Consider the following 21,008-nt stretch of genomic DNA (forward strand, 5'->3'; position numbering starts at 1 on the left):
CAATCGCTACACCACAGGGAAAAACCTCTTGTGACGCTCTCAGAAATTTTGCTCCCTCTGTACACTGCTCTTCCTCTTGGCTACCAGCTGGACTACAAGTTTTTCTAGGGCTAATTAGAAAGAAGATGGTCACACTCTTCCCTCATTACCCACAGTGGTTTCCCCAAACTTTCCAGCTCATTAGTTTAAGACTAATTGGAATTATCAAGTTCCTTTCAGCCCTTCCTGTGGTGAGAGCCAAGTTAGCATCCTTTACTGTATGGGCCCAGCCCTGTTTCTGCCTGAACCAGAGCTCAGCCCCGCCCCTCACCCCTAGAGGGCCTAGGATGCTGGGATGCTGGGGAAGACCCCAGAAGGGAGGCTTGGCAGGGCAGAGAAACAGAAGGGAAAGTTTGCAGCTTCTCCAAACCTCATTCAGAATGTGTTCATTGGGCTCAGGACACATACCCATGAGAAAAGAGTCAGGGCCAAAGTCAAAGGGGGAAATAGAAGGAGGTAAGAGTTCTTGAGAATTTTGTACTCAAAAATCAACATGTAAAACGGAGCAGCACTGGCTGTAATACACAACTGAGGAACCATTGAACACTGCACCAAAACTAATGATGAACTATATGTCGGCTAACTGAACATAACAAAAAATAAACATAATCTTACTATTCAAAACAAACAAAGCAATGCATAAAAGGGAGTTGGTATTTTCCAGAAAGTGAAATGGTCACCCAGATAGCACATGTAGCCTCATCCTTCATGTTCAGCAGGCTCTCTCAACACATCTGTGCTGCAGAAGTCCTTGCAAAGACCCTGGGTTCTTCCCAGCACTGAGTTAAGGGTCGGCCCCAAAAGTGCTGTGGAGTTGTTGCAAGGAGGTAACTGAGACCTTGAGACTCCTTTGATTCGTTAGCCCTCTAAATGGCTGTACTTTGCTCCCTTTGGGCCTCAGCATATGCCAGGAGCGTTAAGGACTTGCCTTAAATCAAGTATAAGATTTGAAATTTAAAAATAAAATACCCATAGCATGATAAGAACAGGAAGGACAGGATTGTCTGCTCACAGGGATATGAAATCCCCAGAATGGATTCCCTTCCCCTTAAAACTGAGCTTCCACACACCGTGACCCCTCTTCAGGCATTCCTGGACAGCCCCCATGACCTGAGTTCTCCTGAAGTACCAGTCTGGGGCTACTAGTGGGAAACCACTGGTTGCTGTGACTTCATCACCCCAACTGCGGAATCCCCACCTGCGTTTCTCCCCCACTGTCACCTTCGCCATCCCATCGTCCTGTCTCCTGCTCTCTTCATCACCTCTGCCAGGGCTGGCTAAAGGTTTTGGCAACTTCTGTTAGACAAAACCTAGGCTGAGTCACAATTCATCCGAGTTCCTTGCCATCAAAGTCAATATCCTACCTTGCCTACAACTCCAGTCCCACACCACCTCCTGGGATGGCCCGACTGGTAAGCAGTGAATGAGAGTGCCACCATCCACCAGAAAGAGCCCTCATCAGGCTTTTGCCTGCCTCTCTGGCCACCAGCTTCGGGAAACTCACACCTGGTCTAACCCATTGGGGAAAATGTTCTACAAGATGGAATAGAACCTCAAAGTTAAAATGAACTTCAGTGCCTTGGGTTTATCGTGTTCCCTCAGTTGTAAAATTGGAATAAAAACAGGAACTGCTCTGCCTACCTACCTACAAATAACAAAGGGTTATTTGTAAGGAAGAAAAAGAAAATATTATACAGGTCTGGGTTGTAACTACTGTGATCCAAAACACAGCCAAACGCCAACCACGGCTTCTGACCCCAAACCAGAGCTCATGTGTGTACAGGCACCAGATGATGGGAAAGACAAGTCCAGGCAAGACTATTGCTCCCTGCCCCCAATTTGCTGTTCTGCACCCAACGAGCCCCTCGGTTGGGATAAGGACTGGGGCTAAGTGTCCCTGCTCTCTGCTGCAGCCATTACGCTGTGGAAGGAGGGCCCCACCAGCAGATAGACTCCAAGGTGGAGGAAAGAGAGGCTCCTCCGAATTTCCCCAGGGCACTCCCGCTCCCCGAGGCGTGTCTGCAGGCTGAGGACCAGGGACCATCAGGCAAGCACTGACAGCCTAACCACAAAGACCAACTTCAGCCTTGTCCTTTCTGGAAATAATATAGGCCACATATTTATTTCTCAATACATTTATAAACTTCTCAGAGGGGAGGGGGACCTCTTTGTCATGTGAACACATGCCTATGGCTGCTCTCAAAACCAACCAGTTTCAGGTTTCTGAAGTATTCTCATCTGAACGGTCTTAACTGACGTAAAAGAAAGAAATAAAAGTACATTAGCATGCAAACTGAAAAAGCAGAACGGCTAAAGTAATAGCCAAGGAGAAAAAAAGAAGCCTATTTACTTAAGTGTTGGCCCAACATCATAACTAATGTACACTGGATTTCATTTTTTTTTTTTTTTTTCCGGCCTGGACCCAGTTTGAATACTCTTGACATAACTAATCATGGTGGTTTTGCTGGGGAGCCGGGCAGATACCGTAAGTGATCTAGCGCCCTCTGGTGACCATTTCTGGATACTTGCCATTATTTGGTGACTGAAAAGGGGGCCCATTAAAACACTCAGAAATTTGGTGTGAAAATTTCAAAGATCATGCAACCACAAAAGTATTAATGACCCAGGGGGCGCCTGGGTGGCTCAGTGGGTTAAGCCTCTGCCTTCGGTTCAGGTCATGATCTCAGGGTCCTGGGATCGAGTCCCCCAATGGGCTCTCTGTTCAGCCAGGAGCCTGCTACCCTTTCTCTGCCTGCCTCTCTACCTACTTGTGATCTCTCTCTCTCTGTCAAATAAATAAATAAAATCTTGAATAAAAAAAAATTAACGACCCATTTTTCAGTCCTACCATCACAGGAAGCATTGTGATGCAGACAGCTAACAGGGTGGATACTGTTACCGTGTTTTAATGGCACAGCTTCTAAGCTGTAACTACCCTTGGTAACTTACCACTCCATCCATTACCATTGTGTTCTATTCTAAATCGTTTAAATATTCTCCCCTTCCTTACCCTCTTCAGTCTCTATAACCTCTTTGTGGTATAATAAAGGACAGTAGCCATTCTCCCATTTTACAGCTAAGAAACTGAGTCTTAGGTCTGTCAAGTTATTCATCATGACAAGGGTGCCCGTACCTTTGGAGCAATTTCTCTCTTTGTGACTTATACTGGACCAGGAAGAACACAGTGGCCCACTGCTGAAATCATGCCCAAGAGCTTCCAAGTTCCAGAAGGGAGCATTGGTCCCCAGGATGAGGAGAGAGACTCAGAGAGTAAGCCTTGAAGTGTTTGTTTGTAATAAGTATTTGTTTACTTCTACTTATAAGAATAACTCAGGTTCAAAGAATTTGGAAAACAAACATTTCATAAAGGAATATAAAAGCCCCTAGAACCCCACATCCCACCAATAATCATAACTGATACTTGCATATATTTCACATTATCTTCTTAGTGGGGTATATTTTTGAAAAATTAGGGTTAGATTGAACATCTAACTTTTATCCTATTTTCCCTTAAAATTAAATTGCAAGTATTTTTCTCCATATCATGATATATCACCAAAAGAACACTTTTTAATTGAATAATCGTTCATTAGATGGCATACTGCTTACATTTATGTTATTCCCCAAAAACTTTTTTTAAGATTTTATTTATTTATTTGACAGAGAGAGACAATGAGAGAAAGGGAACACAAGCAGGGGAAGTGGCAGAGGAGGAAGCAGGCTTCCGATGGAGCAGGGAGCCCAACGTGGGACTCAATCATGACCTGAGCCCAAGGCAGATGCCTAACAAGTGAGCCACCCAGACACCCGGTTATTACTAAATTTAACACTTTTTTTTACATAAGTCCTAAAACTCTGTGTAAATGATCCACAGTTGTGAAAAGATAGGCTGAAGATCTCTGCCAATATTCTTACATCCTGGACACAGTACCTGTCTTCCAGCAACGGTTTGTGTGTGAGCCATGCTGTCTGTGGGATACCTCCCAGCCTTGCCCCAAATCACTGACCTCAGATCAGCCAATGCTGAGTGAAGAATGTGAAGAACAGTGTCCTGTCATCCTCTGCCATCATCCCCAGGGCCAGCCAGGATACAAACTTGCAAAAATATAGTCTCCTTACACTACCTCATTGGCTAGGTCAAGGTAGACCTAGCTCACAGACCATGACCTGCTGTGAATTCAACACCCACTTGCATTCCATAGGACTTCCAAAATAACAATTCCGCAAATCCCCATCTCCCTTTCATTCTCTGATCTGTGTTCCTGCACCCCAAATTCGCGTTCTATAGACCTTGCTTCTGGGAGGTAGACAGGGCAAAATCTAGTGCACTCCTTTTTGCTGGTGGGAAAAGAAGGGTCCAAAGGTGAAGAGAGTCTCCTTGATACCACCCAACCTGTTCCTATTTCCAGACCAAGAGAATTTTTTTTTTCAGGTAGGTTCCATGCCCAAGGAGGAACCTGAACTCGGGACCCTGAGGTCAGGAGTCGCATGCTCTGCAGGCTGAGCCATAGAGCACCCCCAAAACCAGACCAAGAGACTTTCAAATCCTTCTCTTAGAGAATCCCTAATTTGGTCCTTGCAAGAGCAGTGGTTCAAGATCTGGGCAGTCTAGTACACAACTCATCCCTCAGGCCACAAGGTGCTCTAATGACTACACTATATAAGAGACTGCAGATGAGCCCAGGGCTTCCATCCTGCCTCTGCCCAGAAGCTTGGATCCCACTTGCATATAAGGACAATGCTGAGACTATCCTTCTCACTTGTAAACCTTTGAACATAAGGAAAGATGAGCCAAAAACCAGGTATCCCGTGAGTTTCATTGACTTCTAATCCTGACTTGCTGTGCTGGTGTCTGCTTTGGGCACAACGGTACCTAGAGCAGGGTCCATCCCTTCCTTCCACACTGACGACTGGCCTCCCTGCAGGTCCCATCCCTCCTTCAGCTTTAGTACCTATCTCACAGTTGTCAACCTTTCTACTTCCCAAAGATGAGATCGTGATTTCACGACCTCAAAAATTATAAGCTATGGTATTTTTATGAGAGGTAAGGCCATCTGTGTGAGACCCAAGAAATCCTGCTTCTGCTGTATTTTTGCAAAACTCAACAAGACAAAAACCCAAGCTCTCAATATCCTAGGAGTTGCAGAAGAATCAAACACGAAGGAAATGGACCAATAAACCGGCTGCTGAGTTTTAAAAGGGAAATTTATGAAAAGGTTTCATGGAAGGGGTTTGCCATGTTTGGGCAGAAGAAGACAGGTTTCAAGAAAGTAGGAAATGAAAAAATAAAATAAAATAAAATAAAGAAGGTAGGAAATGCAATTCTAAGAATGCTGCCAGAAGACAAGAAGAAGTAGATCCTCGCCATTGGCCAGGACCTGAGTCCTGAAGCCAGCCACCAAGGGTAGTATTTTGCATGGCTCTCCTAATTCAGAATTGCCTGGCCATTCTAGCCAATTCAAACACACAGAGGTTTTTCCAGGTGCTAAGGCCACTGCTGTTGAGAGGCAACTACCGAGTGCTTTACCAGCTCTTCCTTCCTGGGGACCTCTGGCATGGGCCAGAGCACAAGCTTTCGATACTTGAGATCCTTCTGGAAAGACACCTTGCACCGTGCAGGTGGAACAGAGCAGACTGTTAGAGGTAGACACTGCCAGCTCTGTGGCTGAGTCTTTGCTTTCAGAAAGCCTCCAGGAGCCAGCGTCAGGACCCTGTGCTAAACAAATTTTCTGCAAGGTGCTACACTGAATGGGAGGTTTACAAAACCATCCTTTTGGTTATCGATAAATCTCATTTTGTTCTTCCCTCCTTATAACAAAATCAAAAGCTGTAAGTTGAGCAAAGTAACCCACAAGCTGCCCCAACAGTCCTGGGAACTCCCCGGTTGACGGATAGTCATGGACTTGAAGCTTTTTATTTGACTTGCTCTTGGCTCTTCTCTCAAGATCTGTCTTGGTGACACTCTACTGAGACAGATTGGCTGGTATGCATAAGTGGCTTTCATTTCAGAAGGTAATACATATTCTGCTTAAAGCACAATGGCTCGGGTGGGAATTCCAACCCCTTTATCATTATTGTAACGGTTCCATGGTTCATAATCTGGTGGCCATTGAAATGGCTTCCCATTAAATTCAATGGGGGAGACAATTTAAGTCAGAGCCAGCCTGAAGCCTGAACAGGATTGATGCCCATATTGCACTGCCCAGACCGTTTACTCTGCTTCTTCACCCACGGCCCTTCCGGGGAGACTGGCGTCCCCAGCACCTGGGAGCCGAGGTCGCAGGCCGAGGAAGGGAGTACCTGTCCTTCCTTGCCGGGCAGTTCCAGTCGTGATTACCCACAAGAATACTGCTCAGTGTGGCCCCAGATTTAATGCCAGCACTTCCCATCTCTCAGATCATCTTCACAACTTGACCATCATGTACCTTTACTAGGATTTACTAGCCGTCTCCAAGTGACTCCTCGTAGTTACTCAAATTTATTTCAAAAGGAAATTTTTTAACACAAGCTTTGAGAAAACCAGCACTGCCATAAATCCAAGGTAAATCAAGGGTAATAAAAACACAAGATAGAAATAGAAATATATAAATAATAAACAGAAGGAAAGCATAAAAACAGACATGACGAATAAAAACGATGTTATCAGATCAGAGCTTAGCGCTGTCAGTGGAAGGCCCTCACCCTGAGGCCTGGGCTTCCTCTGCTAAATGGAGAAATTGGTGAGTGTCCCAGAGGTGGTGGGGGCAGGCTGGTTGTCTCCGTGGCAACTAGGTTTCAGAAAGAACTGAGCAGGGTACTGCTCTCTCTCTCCCTGAATACCAGGATGGAATCTGAGATAAACTGGCTCTTTGCACCACCTGGGGTCACTCAGCTCATCCTTTGAGAAACGCTGTTGTTTCCCGTTTGAGGTAGTTCCTACAGGATCTTACCAAAGCAAGCATTACCTTCACCATACAGGTGTGGAAACTGAGGCTCAGAGAGGTCAGGTGCCTTCTGCAGAGTCCCACAAAGGGCTCGCATTTGTTCTGAGGCCTTTCTACGGATCAGCACCTTGGGTGTCATGCCCTTCACCCCTTCACTGGACCATCAGAACTCTAGAACTGGGAGGATCACTGAGGTCTTTCTGTCTGACCTGTTTTTTCTTTAAAGAATTTATTTATTTATTTATTTGGCAGACAGAGATCACAAGTAGCAGAGAGGCAGGAAGAGAGAGAGGGGGAAGCAGGCTCCCTGGTGAGCAGAGAACCCAATGCGGGACTCGATCCCAGGACCCTGAGATCATGACCTGGGCCGAAGGCAGAGGCTTAACCCACTGAGCCACCCAGGTGCCCCTGTCTGACTTTTTCCTTCAAGAAGGGAGGGCAGTACTTTGGAGAACAGTGTGGAGACTCCTGAAGAAATTAAGAATAGAGCTTCCCTATGACCCTGCAATTGCACTGCTGGGTATTTACCCCAAAGATACAGATGTAGTGAAAAGAAGGGCCATCTGTACCCCAATGTTTATTGCAGCAATGGCTACGGTCGCCAAACTGTGGAAAGAACCAAGATGCCCTTCAACGGATGAATGGATAAGGAAGATGTGGTACATATACACCATGGAGTATTATGCCTCCATCAGAAAGGACGAATACCCAACTTTTGTAGCAACATGGACGGGACTGGAAGAGATTATGCTGAGCGAAATAAGTCAAGCAGAGAGAGTCAAGTATCGTATGGTCTCACTTATTAGTGGAGCATAACAAAGAACATGGAGGACATGGGGAGATGGAGAGGAGAGGGAGTTGAGGGAAACTGGAAGGGGAGATGAACCATGAGAGACTATGGACTCTGAAAAACAACCAGAGGGTTTTGAAGGGGCGGGGTGGGGGTGGGAGGTTGAGGAACCAGGTGGTGGGTAATAGCAGGGCACATACTGCATGGAGCACTGGGTATGATGCCAAAACAATGAACACTGTTATGCTGTAAATAAACAAATAAAGGAATTAAAAAAAAAAAAGAAGAAGAAGGGAGAGCAGTAAGGCTTGGACGTATGAAGTACCCTGCCCAAACTCTTTGCTCAACAGTAGCTGAGCTGAAGTTCGAATCCAACTCTCCCATCCCTTATCTGGTGCCTCCTCTGCCCTCTCAAGGGCCACCAGGTCAGTAGATGGGCCTGTTGAGGACTGGGATAGGGGGACCATGAACTTTCCCTCACCAACATCCCTTCTGCTCCCAGCAAGTCACAGAAATTCTTTCTTGCTGACCTTTCTTTAAAATGCTAATTTAGGTTTCAGACCTCCATGGGGCCCTTTACCCCATGGGGATCCCTCTGCCCCAGTGGATCCCCCACTGTGGGTCAGCACAGAGGACTTCAGAAGTCTCCTAGGCCGGTCGGAGGCACCAGGAAGCTGGCCCCCACAGCATCTGGGTCTCTGTGCACCCTGCAGGGGCAGGGGTTTCCTAGTTAGCCCAGCAAAAGTGCCCCAGTGGGGGGTGTTCAACACAGCAGGTGCCTCTGGCAGCCCAGCTCCTGGGCCTCTCACTGGAAGCCGGTTACAGCTTGAGGCCAAGATGGGAGCTTTGAAGAACCTCTGTGGAATGAGCCCTGGGGTTGCAGGCAAGCCGGGGCCTTTCAAGGCCATAGGGAGGCTGGTGGGGGTGAGGGCATGTAGCAGGAAAGGGTGTCCCTGCGGGGAGAAAGAAGGCATGGGGTGGAACTGTGCAGAAGTTCACAGTGACAAAAGTGGGAGACCTGGGGGAGGAATTTGGAGAGGAGAAGGAGACAGAAGAAATAAAGTGAAACATTAAAGGAAGGAGAGACAGAGACAAAGTCAGAGAGAACTAGGAAGAGACATGAGACTGAGGACAAGAAGACATAGAGACACACGGCTGCCCCGAGCGGGTCACCTCTTCCGAGTGCTCCTCTTCCCCGGGAAAGCAAACCACAGCTGCGGCTCTCATACAAGCAGGTTCCAAAGCCCCAAATCTTCAGCAATAAGAAAAGTCATTTCCCCTGTAATGGAATGAAGCCAATCCCAGCAGGTTAGCCTTCCCATCCCCTCCAACACCCACCCCCCAATCCAGGCTGTCTCGTTGTCCAGGAGGATAGATACTTGAGATTCTGGGTCTGCCTGCAGGACCCAGGGGAGACCCTGCAGCTCTGTGAAGTCAGCCTGGGCTGTGTTAGTAGGAGGTGAGATGAGGAAGGAATCCCTTCATGACATGTGCTCTGCCCCTGACAATCAGACTCAGCAGGATGGATGGCTAGAAATTGCCATGCGGCCAAGAGAACCTCCCATCAGCTTGGCCGTGACTCCTCGTCACCATTATCAGCCTTCAGCGCGACACGCTTCGAGAGACTCCCACCCAGCCACCCGCCTGTCAGGGAAAGTGATCAGGATACTGGTCTCTCTGGCTGACTGTGTAGTATTTTAAGGCCAAGGATGGAGCCAGAGAGGAAGAGAGGGAAAAATCGCGACCTAACATGTCCTCGTCCCCTTCTCCAGGGCTCAGCTCCCCAACTCTGCAAAGGAAAAAACATTATTTATTTATTGGGTAAATATTTATTAAGCACCCGCCATATGCCATGCACTGTGTGCTGTGACAGCAACAATAAACAGTCTTCCCACCCAGAGCAGCTCTCCCAGCACCACACGAGGGGTCCCTGGAGGACTGAGCGTGAGTAGTAAAGTATTTCTACATCATAACCCAGTGGAAGTACAAGTTCAGTCCTGGAACGGCTCTACAGGCCCACTTCGGAGTTGACAGAACTGGGTTCAAATTTCAGCTCTGCTCCTCTCCTGGGCTGTGGGGTCCGGGTTATGTTTCTTAGGTCCTCGAATTTCAATTTCCCCATCTGTAGGGTAGTGGGGAGAGTGCCTCCCTGATGAGTTCTTATGAGGCTCCAACGAAAGAATGCAGATCAACCCCTTAGCCCAGAACCTGGCACGTGGTATCTCTGGACCCTTTACTGTCGTTTGCTACTATTAATAAAAGGAGGAAAGTGGTTATTTAAACCTCTTCTGGCTTTCTCAGAGGCTCCACCTTCTGCCGCATACAGTGCGATACCTCCCTCTGCACTCTGCTCTGTGGCCATGTTACCTCGCCTTCGCATCCTTGTCTCAACCCAGGAACAAGGACGTTTCTGCTTACCCAGCTCTGTTTGCCATCAAATGTTGCCTCCTCTCCTGCGACTAAAGAACTTTTCATCCCCTTTCCCCTCTTCCAGAACCTTTGTTCATGTTTCTTCCCCAAGGCTAGTGACATCCTCTGGTCCCAAGAACACATTGTCAACAACAATAGAAATCTCATATTCTCAAAGCAGAAAAGCTTGGAGGGAACACATGCTAGAGAAATAGGTCCCCTTCCAATGAGGGGGTAAAGAGATGTAGATATCTTTTTGTACCTTATCCATATCATCAGCAAACATGAGTGGTTGCTGGGTACCTCCTATGCACATGAAAGTATATTAATTGCTGGGAAAAAAAGATACACATCTCACCTGGGGAGGCTGGGAAGGATTCCCAAGGATAAATTCATTGAATATGAACTCACAATCCACAATTTCAAAATCCATGAAAAAGCAATCACATCATGAGCAGAAGTCAATACATGGAAGGAAGCCAAACTCACATAACACTGCCAAGATCTTCAGGTAAGAGAATAATAGGATGGAGACCATAAAATTAATGACTTTAAATTATTAAAAACCTAAAAGAAGGAAATAGAATATGAAAAAAAAAAAAAGAAAGAAAAACTAAAACTGGAACAACTACAATACAACAAAACCAGTATTTGGAAAAGAACCAAAAAGAACTTAAGGGAAATTTCTCTTAATGGCTACTGGACTATTAAAATTCACTGAGTAGGATAAATAATAGATTGGACTTGGTTGAATTTAAGAATTAGGCAAATAAAAACCGGTCTGAGAGATATACCAGAATGTAGCATAGGAAAAGAAAAAAGAAGCAAAAAAGAGCATTGACCTGGTAAACACAGCAGATAAAATAAGATTGCCTGTCATGTGGTATATCTAATGAGAGTTCCAGGGGCACCTATGTGGCTCAGTCAGTTAAGTGTCTGCCTTCTGCTCAGGTCATGATCCTGGGATTCTGGGAGCAAGTCCTGAGTCGGGCTCCCTGCTCAGCTCCGTCTACCCTCCCCCCCTGCTTGTGATCTCTCTCTCACTCTCTCTCAAATAAATAGATAAAATCTTTTTTAAAAAAATGAGAGTTCCGGGAAAAGACCACAGAGAAGGGGGAAAGATAATATTCAAAGAGATAATGGCTGAGAACTGATGAAAAAACAAGAAGTCACACATTCAGGAAACACAAGTTCTAAGCAGGATAAATAAAAACCCACCTACAGATGCCTTGGAGAGAAACTATAATTCACCAAAGTCAAAGAGGAAAATATTCAAAGCAACAAGAGAGAAAAGTGAAATGACACACCGAGGAATGACAATTAGCAGGCTTCTCCACAGCAAAACTGAAACCAGGGACAGCAGAACAAAACCTTCAAAGGACTGAATGAAAATCACCGTCAACCCAGAGTTCTATGCTGAATGACGTTGGGACTCAACCGTGAGGTTGAAATAAAAGGTTTTTAGACAAGTGAACACTGAGAGAATCTGTCACCAACACTCGCCCTGTAAAAATTTCTGAAGGATAAACTTTAGAGGGTGAACAAGCGAACCCAGAAGCAAGCCACAAAGAAGCACTGATAAGCGAAGACACAGATTGCCGCACAGGGAATACGGAACAGGCTTGATTTAGAAAACAACAACAACAATATTATTAAGGGTAAACTTTGGAACCCAAATACTAACACAGTAACATGTGAGTACATCAGCCTTAAACATACCAGTATTCATCAATTGTTTGTGAGAGGGCAGAGGTAGACATTAACTTGAGATTGTGAGGTCAAGTGAACATGTTAATGTTTTAGGGGTAACCACTGAGAAAAATGAAAACCAAATGGACAGCTCCCACGTCAAAGAAGATGAAGAGGGAAACGGAGGCAGAAAAAAGGAGGAGGAGGAAACAGCATGAAGTAAGGTAAACAGAAATAATAAGAGAAAATGATGGCTAAAATCCAAAAGACAAAAATAACAAGTGCTGGTGAAGATGTGGAGAAAAGAGAACCCCTGTGGGTTGTTGGTAGGCATGCAAATTGGTACAGCCACTGTGGAACACAGTATGAAGGTTCCTCAAAAAATTGAAAGTAGAGGGTGACTGGGTGGCTCAGGGGGTTAAGCCTCTGCCTTTGGCTGGGGTCATGGTCTCAGGGTCTTGGGATCGAGCCCCGCATCAGGTTCTCTGCTCAGCAGGGAGCCTGCTTCCCCCCCTCTCTCTGCCTGCCTCTCTGTCTACTTGTGATTTCTGTCAAATAAATAAATAAAATCTTTTTTAAAAAATTGAAAGTAGAAATACCATACAATTCAGCAACTCCGCTTCTGGGTATTTATCCAAAGAAAACAAAAATACTAACTCAAAAAGATATCTGCACTTCCATGCAACATTTTTTTTTTTAAGATTTTATTTATTTGAAGGAGAAAGAAAGCACAAGTGCGGAGTGAGGAAGGGCAGAAGGAGAGGGAGAAGCAGACTCTCCATTGAGCAGAGAGCCCACTGTGGGGCTCCATCTCAGGACCCTGGGATCATGACCTGAGCCAAAGGCAGATGCTTAACCAATGGAGTCACCCAGGCACCCACAATGCAACATTAATTACAATAGCCAAGACATAGAAACAACCTAAGTGTCCAATGATGGATGAATGGATAAAGAAGACATGGAGATACACACACACACACACACACACACAATGTGATACTGTCAGCCATAAAATAACAATGAATCTTGTCATTTGCCACAACCTGGATGGACCTTGAAGGCATTACGCTAAGTGAGATAAGTTCAGACAGAGAAAGACAAATACCATATGATCTCATTTATATGTGGAATCCAAAAAAACAAAAACTAGAGAACAGATCGGTGATTCTCAAAGGCTGGAGGTAGGAGGGGGGGTGTATGCGAAATGTAGTTAACAATATTATGTTGTATATTGTATATATGAAAGTTGTTAAGAGAGGAGGTCTTAAAAGTCCTCATCACAAGAAAAAGAAACCTCTGTAATTATGTGTGGTGATGAATGTCAACTAGACTCATCTTGGTGATCATCTCATAATACAAACAAATATAAAATCAGTCTGTTCTACACTGGAGACTAATATCATGTTATAGGTCAATGATACCTCAATTTTAAAAAAGAGAAAGTGGTAGAATGTATTCAAACATATCTAAAATTACAGAAATGTAAAGGGATTCCACTAACCAATTAAAAGAATTCCCTGATTGGATTTAAATTGTTTCAGAGCATGTGTGTCCCAGAAACACACCTGTAATTTAAGGACCCAGAAAAGTTGAAAGTAAAGGACTGAAGAGAGAGGCACCAGAGAAATTCTCATGGAAAGAAAACCACATTGTTGTTTTATTCTCAGACAACATAGGGTTTAAGATAAGAATGAGCAGAATGGGGGCGCCTGGGTGGCTCAGTGGGTTAAAGCCTCTGCCTTTGGCTCAGGTCATGATCCCAGGGTCCTGGGATCGAGCCCCACATTGGGCTCTCTGCTCAGCAGGGAGCCTGCTTCCTTCTCTCTCTCTGCCTGCCTCTCTGCCTACTTCTGATCTCTGTCTTCCAATAAATGATAAAATAAAATCTTTTAAAAAAAAGAAAAAAAGAATGAGCAGAGTGGACACACCGGGAATGGCGGGGGAAGAGGAGCCAGTGACAGCAGGCGGAACTGCGGAGTGAACACACGAAGGGAGGGTGTGTCTAGCACATTTCAATGGCCCACATTCAAATAGGGGTAAACAGAAGTTCTTTTTTTTTTTTTTTTTTAAGATTTTATTCATTTGTCAAACAGAGAGAGAGTGAGAATGAGCACAAGCACGGGGAGGGGCAGAGGGCGAAGCAGGCTCCTCACAGAACGAGGAACTGGATGCGGGGCTCGATCCCAGGACTCTGAGATCATGACCTGAGCCGAGGGCAGATGCTTAATCAACTGAGCCACCCAGGCATCCCCAGAAATTCTTTTTTTTTTTTTTTCAAGATTTTATTTATTTATTTGACAGACAGAGATCACAAGTAGGCAGAGAGGCAGGCAGGCAGACAGAGAGGGGGCAGCAGGCTCCCCGCTGAGCAGAGAGCCCAATGCGGGGCTCGATTCCAGGACCCTGGGATCATGACCTGAGCTGAAGGCAGAGGCTTTAACCCACTGAGCCACCCAGGCGCCCCATCCCCAGAAATTCTTAATCATATCATGATGTTCTATTATTTTTTTAAAGGAACATTTTGTACATCTCGGTGCCGGGCCCCTGCTAACTAGTCTGTCTACATTATTTCTACTCCCCCAATAAACCTCACGAAGCAGCATCTTGTGGGTTGCTACAGGAAAGAGAACTACCCACAGCACAGACCAATGGGAACAACCACTACCAAAGGTGTCCCTAACCAGGGGACACCTCCAGGCCCGGCTGACCACCCACAGCTGGGGCTGCATCCCAGGCCTTTGTGGAACCCAGGGCTTCTCCTACTCCTGATGGAAACCCCCGCTGGGATGAACAGACTGTCTGGTTTCCACGACTCGTGTGTCAGAGTTCTTTCTCCTCGCCACAGCACGGGCCACCCTGGACAGCTCTGGAGAAAGCATCACTGTTTTCAACACATCTGTCACTGACGGAAAAAGCCAGCTTCCCATCAACACATCTTCCTAGAAACCCTGAGAGGCTTGAGTTAACCAGGGAGACTGACTGGTTGACCTCCTGCTCTGATCCCTAGGACATAGCCTGAAGGGAGGTGACTTTTTGGGTTACCTTGGCTGCTGCTGCTGGCAATAAAACAACAAGGAAACAAGACAAAACACTATTTTTTCTTTTTCCTCCTCGCATGATACACTCAAACCAGGGAGGCTGGCTGTGGGAACTTAGCTGATAAGAAACACTGAATACAATAAGGCCATTTATCCTGAAACAAACTGGCCCTTCAGTTTCCACGGGACATCTCATAACTCACCCCTTTAGAGAAGCACCTGCGAGTCAGTTGCCTTGCTCTCTGGGCACAGAGCACCATTAACTTAAAAAATGGACAAAGTGTTGCAGGAGAGACAAGTCATCAAACGTGGTGCTGGGAAAAGGGTGGTGTAGGTTTCATTTATGGAAACACACTGGCCACTTGCAGGCTGTGAACCTCCCGAGTGGAATCTTCTGGAAAAAGCTCCTTCCATCTGCCAATCCCACCAGTGGCAGAAATGAAGCCTCCAACTTCCATCTGCGAAATACCAGTGCTTTTGCTTCTCTGCTTCCTCTCAACTTGGGGTCCCTTCTCCGAAGTCAAATGAGGAAGGAGCCCGCAGCCCCACCTCTGGACCCTATTTTTAAATATCCTGTGATCTAATTGTTTTTACAACCAAATTTTCATTGGGTGGTTGGGCCTCCTCTGGGACCATGTAATTACCTGGACCTATTTGCCCGTTTAAGCGCACGGCCCTGAGGTTACCCGAACACAGGAAAGGGTTTTGTTCTGCATACGTTGCCTCTGTTGCCAAGTTATTTGTAAATCATTAACTGGTTTTAAAGACATGTTCCATAAAAACCTTCTTCTGGGTTTCATCCAAGGTGGTGGAGCCAACATGGTCTTGCATGGATATTTCAGGAAAGCCAGGAGCAACCGCAAGGAAGTGTGGTGCCTAATCATGGCACTTGTCTGGATATTGTAGGAAAATTGCGACCAAAAATACCACATGAAGACAGAATGACCACACAGCCTGGGGCAGACTGGCGGTATCAAGGTGTTTGGTTTTTTCCAAGAACGGCACGTAGACTACTGAAGAGTTTTTTCCTTAGAGAATGCCTATGTCCATACCAGTGGACATTCTGGCAGTATGGAAAATATAGACCACCACCACCACCAAGAAAAGCTACCGCAGGGCAATGGCACAGAGGGAAGGATGGCAGAGTCAAGAGCCATGTGTGACGGCAGATGGATCTGGGTTCATATCCCAGCTCTGTGTCTTTCTAGAAGTGTGGCCTTGGACAATCGAACTAACTCCTCTGATTGCCAGTGTTCCCAACTACAAAAATATTAACTGTTGTGTCAGGATTAGAGCAGATCATAGTACAAAGTCTGTAGTGGCCTGTCTGGTAAACACTTGAGCAAGTGCAAGGAGCTGTTAGAGTATTATTATTATAATTGCTTTCTCATTAGTAAGTCCTTACAGCTGTAGAATGTTTTAGAGTTTGTAAAGGACCTTCCTAGCCTGCCTTTCTTCCCTCCCTCCTTCCGTTCCTTTCTTCCTTCCTCCCTCCCTTCCTTCCTCCGTTCCCTTCCTTTCTTCCTTCCTCCCTCCCTTCCTAGAAAATCTGACTAGGTAATTTACTCATACAATTAAAAAAACCAAAACAATACAGAAAATGCAGGCTTGTGTCTGTCCATTCGCTCCCTTCCTCACTGAGGACCCTTCAGGCAACCACTTCGTTTGGTTTATGTACCCTTCAGTATTTCTCTACACATATACAATACATATATACTCAGATGCTCCTCTTTTCTTACACAAAGGTAGCATTCTTTACGCAATATTCTGTTCCTTGATGTTTTTAACTTCACAATAAATCTTTACTTTGGACAGGTCCCACTGCAGACCTTTCCACATTAGTATAGGAAGCTCCAGCCTTCTTCCTCCCTCCTTTCTCTCCCTCCCTCTCCCTACCCCCACCCCCCTCACAGTTGCACTGTATTCCATGGTGTTTGCCTAACCGGTCCCTCTAGATGTTTCCAATGCCAGTCTTCTGTTATTCCTGACACCACCATGGTAAAGATCCCAGCTTCCATCATTTCTACAAGGGCAGGCAGACTCTGAGTTGTGGTGAGATCATGGACTCAGGGAGCATGGGCAACTGTGATTCTGGTCAGCACGGCCAACTGCTCCCCATCAGCTCTGTGCCATTCTCCGCCCCCCACCCCAGTGAGGGGAAGCATTCCCTTTCCATTCTTTTCATTGCTTCATTGGCTAGCTAATCCCTCTCCTCACCTCCCCCGCATGTCTCCAAACATGCCTAGCCACTGTTTCTTTCTTTTCCCCTTGTTCCCACGTTTAAATGTACAATTCAATGGCATTAAGTACGCTCACAATGTCAGGCAACCATCACCATCCAGCTCCACGATGTTATCATCAGCCCAAACTGAAGCTCTGTCCCCATTAAACAAAAACCCTGATCCCCCTTCTCTCCAGGGAACCAAGCCTCCTGAGATACTCCTACTTGCTTTTAGAATCATAGCATTTCTTTAATGATAAGGGGAAAAGCTTTCATTGTATGGGGAGGGATCAGCCTGACAGCAATAATTGCCCAGGAAGAGAAAACCAAAATCTTTTAAAATTTCACATAAACTTGTGAATAATTCATTTCTATACGAAGTTTTCCATGCAGAGTGGGACGGAGGGTGCCGGAAGAGGGGTTGGTGATAGCAGAGTTCGCGGAGTGGGGAACGGGGCTCACAGGGGGAAAGCTGGGTCTCTACTTACCCCACCAACAATAAGACCTCCTTGTCAGATGCTGAAGGGCAAAGTCATGTCTGCATCAAGAAAGTGCTTGATTTTCTAAGCCTTGGACCATGCTTTCTCAGGCTCTCCAGGCTTGTCAGGATTCCTCATTCCAAGCTCTAAACCTCGCAGGGACCACAAGCCAGAGGGCTCGGGGGCGAGGAGAACGAGCTTCTGCGAGAAAAGGAGGTGGCAGGAAATGGAGGAGACACTAACTGGGACTGTGGGGGCACAGCGCTCAGTCAGGGGTGATGAGGACCCCGATGCTGGAGACAGGGATAATGTCGATCGTGGATCAACCTCCCCCAGAATCAGCCGTCTGTTCAGCTCCTAACTATTGCAGCTACTAACTTCCTTAGTCTGACCTGGAATCTGTCCCCCTCCGGCTCCCCTTCAGGGACTTGAATTCCACCTCCGGAATCACCCAGAATCTGACTGGTCTTCCAGATACACACACAGGTGCCAGTGAGTTACAGAGAGAGACCGTGGTTCTTTCTGGCATCTCCTCTCCTGACACCTGACCGTCCCATCGTTCCAAGCCATCCTTCACAGAACCTGGTGCCCAGAGCCTGGGCCAGCATTCTGACAGACGGAAACGAGGGAGGCAGGGAGGGAGCTGTCCTGTCCCGTGCAAGGGAGATGGGGCCCAGCTGAGGAGTGGGTAAAATCGGCAGGACCCGGAGACTGAGAACAGGATGAAAAATGAGGATCTCCCTGGGTCGGAGGCCCAAACAAGGGGTTCCTCAGGTCTCGCTGCAGACTGCAGATCCGTGAGGCACACACACTGATTGGCCTTTCAGCCGTGTTAGCCCGAGGGCTGGGCGATGCCAGGACTGGACACGGCTCCATCTAATTAGTATTTCTGAGGTTCACCTTAGGGGAGCCCATCCAAAGAGGGTATTATGGGAGGCTCCCAGCATCCTCTCAAAGCCATCCTCTCTAACTCTGGGTGGAGAATTAGCTGTGATATGACAACTTTGAACTCCATGTCCCAGGAGTCAATCACCACCTTGGACTGGAAGCTCTCTCCCACACTTGCCAGTGATCACTTGGTTGTAGCATGGGACGAAGCAGAGCAGCTCTGTGTAGAGTGGGAAGGACAAGAGCAGCTTTACTCTTGTCCCCTGGAAACCCCTGAGAACTCCAGAGCCCAAGGACAGCGATGGTGTCAGCATCAAACCCTACTAATGGGCTGTAGTTTGTAGGTTGGCAGATCCCGGTGGTCGAATCCCAGTTACACTGTGTGTATTTGAACACCTTTTCCAGTCTGATGTGATTTTTCAGCTCAAATTATCCAAATACCTGCTCACTGCTGCAACTTAATAGCTTATCCCCCTAAACATTCGTTCCTTCCTTTCCATTGAGCAAATATACTTTATCCATTTTCTTTCCTGCTCATGCCCCTCTTGACCACCAAAAACCTCCCCCAGAGCAAATACCACATCAACACCTGCTTCTCTATTAAGCCCAGCAACACTTTCACAAATGAAAGCGGAAGTGGCCTTTGATACACAGAGCACAACTCCAAGGAAGAAAGTTCATGGCCATTGATGTCCCCTCTGAGGGTGTCACCGCACAACCATGAACAGAGTAGTGATCATGGACTCCCTGCTTCTCCCAGTTCACTGACCACAGGGCCATGCATCTAGTGGCAAGAGGCCTGGTCAGTGTGAAGAGTCCCCCTTACAAAGAGTTCCCAGCCTTGTTATTCCTGCACTGACCCCTCCAGGTGCCCTTGCCAGGACACACAGCGCCTGAGAGGGTTCACCAGCACCGTGTATGGATGTGGAGGTCAAGGGCAGGCTTTGTTTCTTGCCTTGGCCCCAGGTGGAGGATATGTGTGGCTGCACGTAGCCAGCCTTGTCCCCTCCCAGGCTGTGGCTGCAAGTTGTTCCCAGCGAAGTAGCATGCCCTCATCGATGCTGCCCAATTTCCCTCCCAGCCTCCTTCTCTTTTCTTTTTTAGATGGTAGCAACTGCCTGAGTTAGCTCTTCTAAGTCAGTTCCACCTACTTTTGGTTAAACTCCACTCCTGGCTTGGTCATCTTCCAAGACAAATTCAGAAGCCACAGGGTGCTGGAGAGTTGCCCTCGCGGACAGTTGCCCAACAGAACTTCAATTAATTTCTCAGGTTGCCGGCAGGACCTCCAACATGGGAGGGGAGTTCAGCCTCCAAGTCTGGCAAGGCTCTTGGCTGGCATCCTGGGTGGACATTTAGGATGCTGGGGTCTCTTCACGTCTGCCTTTTACTACGTGGACCCGTTCCTAATTCCGATAGACACACACTCTCACTCACGCACAGACAAAGCTTGCGAATTCTACATTATTTCCCAAAGTCAAGAGTCAGAATGAACAAAAGGTGAGAGAGGTGGTGAGGTGGGCAGAGACAGGAGCAGAGAGAATGACATTAAGAGTCTGGCTCTGGGGGCGCCTGGGTGGCTCAGTGGGTTAAGCCACTGCCTTCAGCTCAGGTCATGATCTCGGGGTCCTGGGATCGAGTCCCACATCGGGCTCTCTGCTCAGCAGAGAGCTTGCTTCCCTTCCTCTCTCTCTGCCTGCCTCTCTTGTGATTTCTGTCTGTCAAATAAATAAATCTTAAAAAAAAAAAAAAAAGAGTCTGGCTCTGGCTCAGCTGTCACACTCAGACCCCTGCCCAAGCTCACCCCACATCTCTGAACCCTTGTCCTACTATTCCCCAGCACCTACAGTGCCTCCGGAATTTTCATATAGAAGAACTTCATGATCTGCTGGGAAGGGGGCGAAGAGCTTGTTTTGAGGCTACTGTTAGGTGTTAATCATGCTGTTTTGATTTTGAATAAGTACTATTTGAGGTCGCTGATGGGTGCGAACAGGGCTTTCCTGCTGCCTAGCCCTATCTCCACTCCGGTTGGTGGGGTCATTCTCTAACTCCTCAACTCGTGATGTCCATGCCCATGTACCTAGATTTGCTCCAATCCCTCCTTCCCCTTTACCCAAACATCACAGACGTGCCCAGGCTTGGCTTTTCAATGAGACCCAATTAAATACCATTCAGTGACCATCACTTACTTCCTTGGCAGCTGGGCATGAGATCTGGATAGATGCCAGACACTGCCTAATAAAACCCCAAATCTATTCAGGACTTTACAGTTTACAAAGATTTCATCTCCAGTATCTTACTCAACATTCATGGCAACTACTTACAGCAGCCAGGAGCAGGTCATCATCCTGTCTGAAAGGGTCATCATTATGTCCGAAAGGCAAGGAGAGAAACAGCATGGACACACAGATTTTAGACACACAGACTCAAACTGAAATTCCACCTTTGACAGCTACTGCTTTGTGAGAGCTGGGACAGGTATGGGCCTCAGTTTCCTCATCTCTAAAACAGGACTACAGTTCCCCACCTGGCAAG

This window comes from Meles meles, chromosome 13, assembly GCF_922984935.1.
Source record: "Meles meles chromosome 13, mMelMel3.1 paternal haplotype, whole genome shotgun sequence".
NCBI classification, from domain to species: domain Eukaryota; kingdom Metazoa; phylum Chordata; class Mammalia; order Carnivora; family Mustelidae; genus Meles; species Meles meles.